Consider the following 10,854-nt stretch of genomic DNA (forward strand, 5'->3'; position numbering starts at 1 on the left):
GTGGAATGGGATCACCACCCCTACGGGCTCCTCACCACGTGTTTTACCAGCAGGAGGGAATCAGGACGACGCCCGATTCATTCTCCGCCTCTGCAAGTTTCACTCCTAGAGAAACTCTATCATGGCCCCTATAAAAGAGGGGATACAGTTGACCACTTGCCTGGTGTGCTCCCTGCACTGGTCTAGTACCACGGCCCTTCCCGCTATTGGGTCTGCCCTATAGGGCACCTGTCAAGTATCCAGGTGATGACGGTCTCCACCACACAAGGTCATTGAAGGATTAAGTACATTTCTGTCCCTCTGTGAAGGTGCTTGGCATGTGGTGTGCTTCTTATCACTAATGTTAACAGGGTTCTCAGGATGTTAATAAAGACAATAAAAGGTTGAGTTGAAAAAAGCCAAATCCGACTGTGGAAGGAAATACTTATCAGCAGGTCAGGAGCACACCTCCTGCCCATCCTTAACAGGATATTAGTAAAGCCCATTGTCAACAATAAATAGCAAAGTGTACTGGATGGCTGTTCCTGCTTTGAGTCCTAGACCCTCTTTTGTTCTAAATTTCCCAGAGAGGAGGTACAGGGTAGGCTGGCACATGACTGTGACTAATGTGTCCAAGAGCAGATGTGCTTCCATTAATAACTACCATTTGAAGAGACCTACAATTACAGACGGTGACATTTTGCAAATATGTTTCATCTCCAATCCTCACAATGCTACAGAGTGTGTTTGCTGTGGTTTGACTGTATCCCCCCAAAAGCTGTATTGGAAACTTAATCCCCAGTGCAATGGTGTTGAGAGATGAGGTATTTAGGACATAAGGCTTCACAAGCTCATGAGCATATTAGTGTTTATAGCCCAAGGATCTGAGACTGCAAATACAACTCTTGCTATCTCATAAATGCCGTTAGCCCTTCTGCTTTCAGATTCAGGTTGACACAGGAAGAAGTTTCTCTCACCAAATGCAGCTCTCCCACCTTAAACTCCACCGTCTTGAGAACTGTGAGAAATACTGCTTTTCTTTATAAATGACTCAGATTGCCTTGTTCTGCACAACCACACCAAATAGAGTTAGGTGAGTGTTGTATCCCCATTTTACAGATGAGGAAGTGAAGACTAAATAGAAATAACTAGGGGTCCTAGTAAGTACAAGAGCTCTTTTGTACCATTCTAATGCCTCACTAAGCACAATTCAGAAAGATTTCAGTAAAGGAATAAAGAGAATGAAAAAATAAAAGGAATAACTGATTAATTAATTAATGACTTTTTAGTTTTTTCTGCACAAAAGTTTAAACAAGGGCTTCACTCATTTTGACAAATATTCTACTACTGAGCAATATCCTCCATCCTATGAATGCACTTTATATTGAAGAAGGGTAGATGACTTGCTGGATAAAGCTCTTGCCCAGTAAGCATGGGAGCCAAGTTCAGATCCCTACAACTTGCATGATACCCAGGCAGGTGCTACACTTATCTGTCATCATAGTACATGGGAGTCAGAGACCAGTGATCTCCCAGCCAAGCTAGCTAGCTAGACTAGCCCTTTGCATGGTCTGGGAGCAACTGAGAAACCCAACCTCAACAAATAAAAGTGGAGAGTGATTGAGGAAAACACCAGCTCATCCACTTGCACACACATATGCACATGTATCTCCACATACAAGTTTCCACAGACATACAAACATGCATGTACACACCAAAAAAAAAAAAATAAGAAGAAGAATTTGTTCTCAACTCTCTTATAGCAAAATATATAACATCAAAGTTGGACAGGACAAGCCAATAGAAAGAAAACACAAGAGAAGCACAAGAATCATAGACTCATTCTTTCATGCTCTAAGGAAACGCATAAAGCTGTTTCAATCTCTGTGAGTTAATATGAGCTTTGATCATGATGATTTAGAGGGCCTTCTTTTCTTGGTGTCCTCCATGACCTCTGATTCCTACAATCTTTCTCAGCTCTGGGGGAAGATGGGGGGAGGATTTAATGGAGATATCCCATTTATGGCTAAGTGTTCCAAGGTCTCTCATTTTCTGCATAATGTCTGGCTGTGGGTCTCTATATTTGTTCCCATCTGCTGTGGGAGGAAATTTCTCAGGACACTGACCTATGAGTGTAGCAGAATGTCATTAAGAGTCATTTTATCTTTTCCTCCTCCCCCTCCTCCTCCTCCTCTTTCTTCTAGAACAGTAGTATTTGATTTTACCATAGGTCCCTGTGCTTAGTCACCCAAGCAGTGTCAGGTATGGGTCCCATCATGTAGAGTGGGCCTTAAATTAAATCAGTTATTGGTTGGCTACTCACACAAGCTTTGTGCCATCATTGTCCTAGCATATCTTATAGGCAGGACACCATTGTGGATCAGAGGGTTTGTGGCTGGCTCCATGTTTAAGTTTCTCTTTTGGTAGTGTACTGAGCACCTTCCTGTACAAAAGACCCTAGAACATAGTGGGGAAGGCTCTATGTAGGCACTGGCTCAACTTCACCATGGTCAATGAGTTGTGTTGGTATTGTCTTCAGTAATGGGTCCTGGCCATCATTTGTGGACATCCTTAGCAACAGCTTGCATTGTTTGAAGATTCTAGCAGGAACTCTTTGGCCAACAACTCAATTAGATATACCCCAATCCTGGTACTGGACGTCTCTTTGGTGACAAGAAATGGCCAGTTGAGACTCTGTCTCCCCCATTATGGCAATTTCATGGTTGAGCAAATGTCTCTGTGGTAGGATAAAGTGTCCTTTGGGTATATATCCAAGAGTGGTATAGCTGGGTCTTGAGGTAGATCAATTTCCATCTTCCAAAAGAAATTCCACTTACTTTCATAGTGGCTGTACAAATTTGTCTTCCCACCAGCAATAGATGAGTGTTCCTCTTACTCTACATCCTTGCCAGCATGAGCTGTCACTTCTTTTGTTGATCTTAGCCACTCTGATAGGCATAAGATAAAATCTCAGAGTAGTTTTGATTTGCATTTCTCTGATAGCTAAAAATGTTGAACATTTCTTTAAGAGTTTCTGCCATTTGAGTTTCCTCTATTGAGAATTCTCTGTTTAGATCTGCATTATTTTCTTGATATTCAGGTTTTTTTTAAGTTCTTTATATATTTTGGATATTAGCCCTCAATGGGATGTATAGTTGGTAAAAATCTTTTCCCATTCTATAGGCTGCCGCCTTGTCCAAATGACAGTATCCCTAGCAGAAGATTTTCAATTGTCATGAGGTCCCATTTATTAATTGTTGATCTTAGTGCCTCTGCTAATGATGTTCTGTTCAGAAAGTCTTCTCCTGTGCCAATGTATTTAAGGCTATTCCCCATTTTCTCTTCTATCAGGCTTAGTGTATCGGCTTTTATATTGAAGTCTTTGATCCATTTGGAGTTGAACTTTTTGCAGGAAGATAACTATGGATCTGTTTGCATTCTTCTACATGCAGACATCTAGTTTGATCAACATCATTTGCTGAAGATGCTGTATTTCTTCTAGTATATATTTCTAGCCTCATTGTCAAAAATCAGGTATCCATAGGTGTGTGGATTTATATCTGGGTCTTCAATTTGATTCCATTGATCAATGTGTCTGTTTTTGTCCTAATACCATGCTGTTTTTATTACTATAGCTTTGTAGTACAACTTGAAATTGGGGATGGTAATACCTCCAGTAGTTCTTTTATTATTGAGGATTGTTTTAACTATCTTGGGATTTTTGTGTTTCCATATGAAGCTGAAAATTGTCCTTTCAAGATCTGTGAAGAATTGTGTTGGAATATGGAAGGGGATTGCATTGAATTATTTTTTATTGCTTTTGGTAAAATGGCATTTTTATTATGATAATTCTACTGATTTATGAACATGGGGGATCTTTCTATCTTTTAATATCTTCGTCAACAACTTGAAGTTTTTATCATACAAGTCTTTCACTAGGTTAGAGTTACCTCAAGATATTTTATATTTTTTAACACTATTGTAAAAGGTGTTGTTTCCCTCATTTCTTTCTCAGTCTGTTTGTCATTTGTGTATAGAAGGGCTACTGATTTTTGTGACCTAATTTTGTATCCAGCTACTTTGCTTAAAGTGTTTATCAGCTATAGGAATTTCCTAGAGGAATGTTTAGCAACATTTAAATTTACCATCATATCATCTGCAAATATAAACCTTCGACTTCTTCCCTTCCTACTTGTAGCCCGTTGATCTCTTTCAGTTGTCTTATTGCTCTAGCTAAAACTTCAAGTACTCAAGAATAGGATGGAGAGTGTGGCCATCCTTGTCTTGTTCCTGATTTTAGTGGAATTGTTTTGTGTTTCTCTCCATTTTAATTGATGTTGGTTATGGGCTTGCTATAAGATATGTCTCTGTATCCCTAATCTCTCCAGGGCTTTTATTATGAAAACGTATTGGATTTTGTCAAAGGCTCCTCTATATCAAATGAGATGATCATGTGGTTTTGTCTTTCAGTTTGCTTATATGGTGGATTACATTTATTGATTTATGCATACTGAACCATCTCTGCACCTCTGGGTTGAAGCCTACTTGATCATGGTGGATAATCATTTTGATGGGTTATTGAATTTGTTTTGCAAGTATTTTGTTGAGAATTTTTACATCTATATTCATACAGGTGATTGGTCTGTAATTCTCTTTCTTTGCTGGGTCTTTATGTAGTTTGGCTATCAGATTATTGGGTCTTTATATAGTTTGGCTATCAGATTATCTGTGACCTCATAAAATGAATTGGGCAATGTTTCTTCTGTTCCTATTTTGTGGGCTAATTTGAAGAGTATTGGCATTAACTCTTCTTGGAAATTCTGGTAGAATGCGCTAAAACCATCTGTCACTGGGCTTTTTTTTTTTTTTTTTTTTTTTGGTTGGTAGACATCCTCCCACCCCTGCCCCACCCCACTCCTGGTTTGTTTTTTCAAGACAGGGTTTTTCTGTGTAACATCCTTAGCTGTCCTGGAACTTGCTTTGTAAACCAGGCTGTCCTCAAACTCACAGAGATCCACCTTCCTCTGCCTCTTAAGCTCTGGAATCAAAGGTGTGTGCCCAGCATTGATTGGGAGACTTTTTTTCTTTATTAATTAATTTTTTCATTTATTTTACATCCCTACTGCAGTTTCCCCTCCCTCCTCTCCTCCCACTCCTTCTCTCCATCCCACCTCTCCTCTGCACCTGCCCCCCATCCATCCCTCCTCTGTTTCTGTTCAGAAATCCCTTTGTTGCAAAAGATAGAAAGATAAAAGTCATTGTCCTACACCTCTGGTCACCTTGGACTCAAAAAACAAAAATCTCATTGGATAGACCAACTCCTCTCCCACCTCCCACCCCCACCCCCATGGGTGATATGCACCCTGGATCAAAAGTAATTGTACTCTAGGAACCTGATTGGTTGCCTAGGACAATGACAGTGATTAACAGACCCCTAACTGTCCCACTGACTTGCTGAACCCAAAGTGAGAAAATGATGGGCCAATGATGGTTCAGACCAGGACTGCTTAATGATGTATATATGTTTTTCTGGTGTTTGTGTGTTTGAGACAGTTGTTCTGTGTAGCCCTGACTGTCCTGGAACTGGCTCGGTGGACCAGGCTGGCCTCGAATTTAGATATCTCTTGCCTCTGCCTTCTGAGTGCTGGGATAAAAAGCATGTACTACTAGGCCCAGCCATTGATATTGTCCTCTATTTAAACCTAAACCTCATGCCAGAACCTAAGGTTGGATGTAAGGTCATAAGACCCCTTTATCTGTTCCTCCTCCCAGTGTGAACATAGTGAATGAATTTTCCTCGACTTTTCACTATCACTTGGCTCTGTTTTTTTTTTATTCTTATTTATTTTATTTTTATTTTTACTTAAGTAGTCTTTAATGAAAAAGTTGTGCATGAGATTCCTCTAATGCCACATCTTCTCAATCATTTCTTCCTGTATTTGCCTTATCTTTCTTCAAGTCTAGACTTGGCTTTCCTTCCCAGGATTTCTTTTCTTTTCTGTTTTTCATTGTCAGCTTTAGCCTGGTGACATCCACCTCGCTGGGGTGGATGTCCACACGGACGGTTGGGCCATTAGTCTCTTTCCTCTGCACTCCTTCCGTGTAGATGACGTAGCTAGTAAAAGCAGGGTCACTAGTAGGTGGTCTTTAAAGGTTGTATCCCCACCCCTGGTTCCAGCCCTAAGCTCTTCCAGCCATGATATCATGCTAAAAAATGCTGGAGGCCAAGTAACCATGAACTGAACTCTCTGAAACTGTGAACCAAAAGAAATCATATTTCTCTTAATTTGTTTTCATCAGATATCACAGTAACATTGAAAGGTGAAAGCACCTTGGCCTAAGTACTGCCATTTTGACTTCAGACTTCATTTTACCTGTAGGGTGAAATAAAGTTCAGATTCCCAAACCCTGAGGGAGCTGAGAACTTTCCAAAGGCTGATCAACCTCCTCCTTAAACCATAGAAATAGTTATTATACATCTTTAGTTCTCTAGAAATATTATGGCTGTTCCTAACAGAAAGAACAGATGAATCTGATTGGTTAGATTGAAAGGCTTGCATTGTATGTCACTTGACAATGATGGAACACACAAGGAAAGTCCCTAATCTTTGATTCCTGATTGGTGAAAATTGGAACTGTAACTTGGCAAAAAATGTTTGTGGTTTTGTGCTTATAAGATCTGCTTCTGCCCACGTTTGGGGTTACCAGGAGAAATAAGGCTCCCAAGTCCTTGTTCCTCAGCCCTGATGGATCAGTGACTCCGCTTATGTGGTGATTAATTAAAATCTTTGGAACCTGTAAGTGTTGTCTCTCTCCTTCCTCGTAGTGCACAACAGACTGGGTGTAACAGTCCAATATTGTATATTAGTGGATGAACTCTATGGAAACGCCTCAATCAACCTAATTTATAAGCAAAAGAAACATATACATGGGGCTGGAGAGATGGTTCAGCACTTAAGAGTACTGGCTGTTCTCCCAGAGGAGCCAGGTTCAATTCCCAGCACCCTCATACAGACATCCATGCAGGCAAAACACCAATGCACAAAAATAAATAAGTCTTAAAAAAAAAAAAAAAGCAGCATATGCACAATTGACATACTCATTCCACCATCTGGGGCTGGTGGGTTGTTCTTCCGGCCACTTGATTTTACCTATCTATAGTTCTACAACAGTGCTGTGCTCTGAAAGAGTATATCACAGCATAATAAAGCAATAATTTTATCTTGTAATTATAAGATAATTATAATTTCAGTTGTCACCTTTCAGTTATTTTAGGATTTGTTGTTGTTTTGTTTATTTGAGGCAGAATAACAAGAGGGTGGCCTTGAACTCCTGATCCTCCTGCCTCTGCTTCCCAAGTGCTGAGATTATAGGTGTGGCTCTGCCTCATTCAGCAGGTTTTTGCCAACTACGTATCTGTTTCTAATTTCTTTTTACACATATACATTCAGAAGGAGCTATGTTTTTGTTTTTGTTTTTGTTTAACTGAAGCCTGGAAGTACTCATACAGTTAAATAACACAGTGAGTTAGAAAGGGTTCCTATTCAGGCTAAGAACTCCTTGTTTCTTTTGCAATTCTGATTTATTTAAAGTCAATTCCAAGTCCCTGACCCCCTAGACTTCTCAGCAGTCAGCAGTCAAGCTGACTGTAGTAATGTGCCTTTGAGTAGCAGGTGGGGAGTACAGAAGTGTGTGTGTCGATCCACTCCCAAGACGAACATCCAAGATGTTCCAGCAGACTTCGGTTTAAAGGTGTCACATGTTTTGATTTAGGCAATATTCTTTAAAAGAGTCCATTTTGGTCACACCTAAGTATACCTAGGTGTGGTTTATGATCCAATTACTTTCAGGAGATGGTTCCTCTTTGGCAGTGGGATCATTAGATCCCTATTGTCCAATTTACGTAAGGAATACCACTCTTTACATACAGTAAAACTTCCATCAAGTAACCCTTTTATGAAAATGTGTCCATCAGTGAAGTCTATGAAGTGGAATGCAACAGGCTCAGAGAAAAACACCTACACTTGAGGGAAATCTAAATTCCTAAGGCCCCATTTTTGAGAAACAGAAAGCTGTAATAGACATTTATGCAATCAGAAATCAAGAAGATTACTTACTATGGAATTAAAATTCTCAAAACACACTGTTATCATTCATTTAGGTATAAATAATTGCTTGATGCTGGACATGGTGGTGTGTGCCTATAGTACCAAAATTCAGAATATGGGGGCAGGAAAACCATGAATTGGAAGCTACAGTGGTTTGAAAGAAAATGGCTCCCAAAGGGAGTAGCACTATTAGGAGGTGTGGCCTTGTTGGAGGAGGTGTGTCACTTTGGGGAGCAGGCTTTGAGGTCTCTTAAACTTTACTCAGTATAACAGCCAGTCAACTTCCTTCTGCCTTCTGGTCAAGATGTAGCCAGCACCACATCTGCCTGCACACTGTCATGCTCCCCATCATGATGATAATGGACTGAACCCCTGAAACTGTAAGCAGTCACCTCAATTACATGGTTTTGTTTTTGTTTTTTATAAGAGTTGCTATTGTCATGGTGTCTCTTCACAGCAATAGTAGCCCTAACTAAGACAGAAACTGATCACCAGAAACAGACACTATGTTCTAAAAGAAAGAAAAAAAGAAAGAAAGAAAAAGAAAGAAAGAAAGAGAAAGAAAGAAAGTAAAAGAAAAAGGAAGAAAGAAAAAAGCCAGACATGGTGGTGCAGGCCTGTAATCTGCAATGCCAACTATTCAATAGGTTTGGTCAGGAGGGTAATAAGGCCAGCCTGGGCTCCGGGGTGAGTTCAGACAATGATGGCTTTAAGAAAGGGCTAGGGGTATGGCTCAGTGGTAGAACTTGCCTACTGTACTAGGTCCTAGGTTCAATCAATACAGTCTAAAACTGTCAGAGGAGAGTCAGGAGTGGTGAAGCACATCATTAACTCCAGCACTCAAAGCAGAAGCAGGTGGATCTCTGTGAGTTTAAGGCCAGTCCTGTCTACATAGTGAGTTCTGAGTAAGCCAGAGCTACATACTGAGAGCCTGTGTCAAAAAGGTAAACAGACAAACAAAAACCACTCAGAAGAGAAGAGATGGGTATTACATGTCACTTGAGGAATGGAAATAGTGCAGCAGCCCACAATCCTTCCTCAGTTGCAAAGTCCACACAACTTTGAAAAACTAGCACCTCCCTTACCCCATGCTGGGGGTGGCTCCCAGGGCCTTCACAGGCCAGGCAAGCTGGGCTGGACCCAACCTCAGGCAATATTTCTACATAAGCCAAGACGGGAAATCTTGGCCTACCAGAATTTCAGACAAAGAAGGAAATCCTAGCTCCTAACCAGCTGGTAATCTTAGGAGCCTTCATTCTAAAGGACTGTTTGGAAAGTCTTTGAAGATTGCTTATAAAAGTTGGTGGAAATCTCTTCACATTCAAATTTGTGTTTGCCAGAACCGATGATCTACGGATTTAAATGTTTGTGGAACTCTATATTGCCAGGCAATGTCTGCTACCAACTGGGTTTTGTTTCCTAGACATAACACTTTCTGAAAGTCCTTCATTTTCTTTGTTTGAATGTTCTTTTTACTTCCCTTATCCAGAAAAGATGTCATGGAAAATATTTACTCTCTGCTCTGAGAATCTCACATTCTTTAAGATTCACTGCATACACCATAGGTCTTTAGAAAGTTCATGTTTGACCCACTCAGCTTTGGCCTAGCCTCCAATAGAGAAGGCCTCATTAACAAGTCATGTGTGTCTTCATATTGCAGTTGCACTTTTAAAACTTGAATCTATTCTTTGAAATTTTCATATGTGCATATAATATATTTTGGTCATATCTATTCCTTATTTTTCCCTTTCAACTCACCCCAAGAATTTCCATCACGTCTCCACTCTCAACTTCATGTCCTTCTTTTATAATTCATTCATTTATTTTTTAACCCACTGTGACCAGTTGGTGCTGCCTACATGCACACGGGCATGGACTGATTCACTGGGGCATGGGCAACCTTCCATTGGCCACACTTGTAAAGAAAAGGGATTCCTCCTCCTCCAGCAGGTATCAACTGCCAATAGCTCCCCACCCTTCTTCAGACTGGAATTGACTGGCTTGATCTTGAGCACATCTTGTATATGTAACCATGCCTGCTGTGTTATGTATATATAACATGTTCAAATATGTAACAACCATGTCATATCCAGAGGACAGCAGTTCACAGCAGCCTCCCCATCCTCTGCCTCTTACATTCTTTCTGCCCCCTTTTCTATGATGCAATCATACTTTTTTGAAATGCACACCTCACTTTTTTTTACACTATAAAATTTGCATTGATCCTCCTGCCTCTGCCTCCCAAGCCTTGAAATGATTGGCCTGCACTACCACTCTTAGCTTCGTTTTACTTTCTATTTTGACACAGGGTCTTACTTAATTGCTCAAACTGGTCTTGAACTTTCTATTCTACTGCTCTGTGTAGCTGAGAGTACAAACTTGTGCTCCTAGGACTGGTTTATAATGAAATGACTTTTTTTTTAGCTTTGGTTATTAGTAAAGTGCTTAGCTTTGTAGCTTTTTAAAACAAACAACTCATGTAGGCTCAGTTAAGGCTGCCTCAAACTGGCTATTTCTGAGCTTTGCAACTGCCTCCACATGCTAAGTATTAGGATTACACGGATGAATCACGTGATGCTAGGAACTGAATCTGGGGCTTCAGGCATGCTAAGCAAGCCCTCTAGCAATTAAGCTACATCCCCAGCACTCTGCTCGGGGGTTTTTGAAAGTAATGTTTAGCTGGATGGTAACTCAAATCCATAAACCAATAGTTCACTAGGTTGAGGAAGGAAAGACATTACTTTTTAGCTACCTGAACTATATAGTG

This window comes from Peromyscus californicus, unplaced genomic scaffold (assembly GCF_007827085.1).
Source record: "Peromyscus californicus insignis strain IS unplaced genomic scaffold, ASM782708v3 Scaffold_12__1_contigs__length_115047231, whole genome shotgun sequence".
Classification (NCBI taxonomy): Eukaryota; Metazoa; Chordata; class Mammalia; order Rodentia; family Cricetidae; genus Peromyscus; species Peromyscus californicus.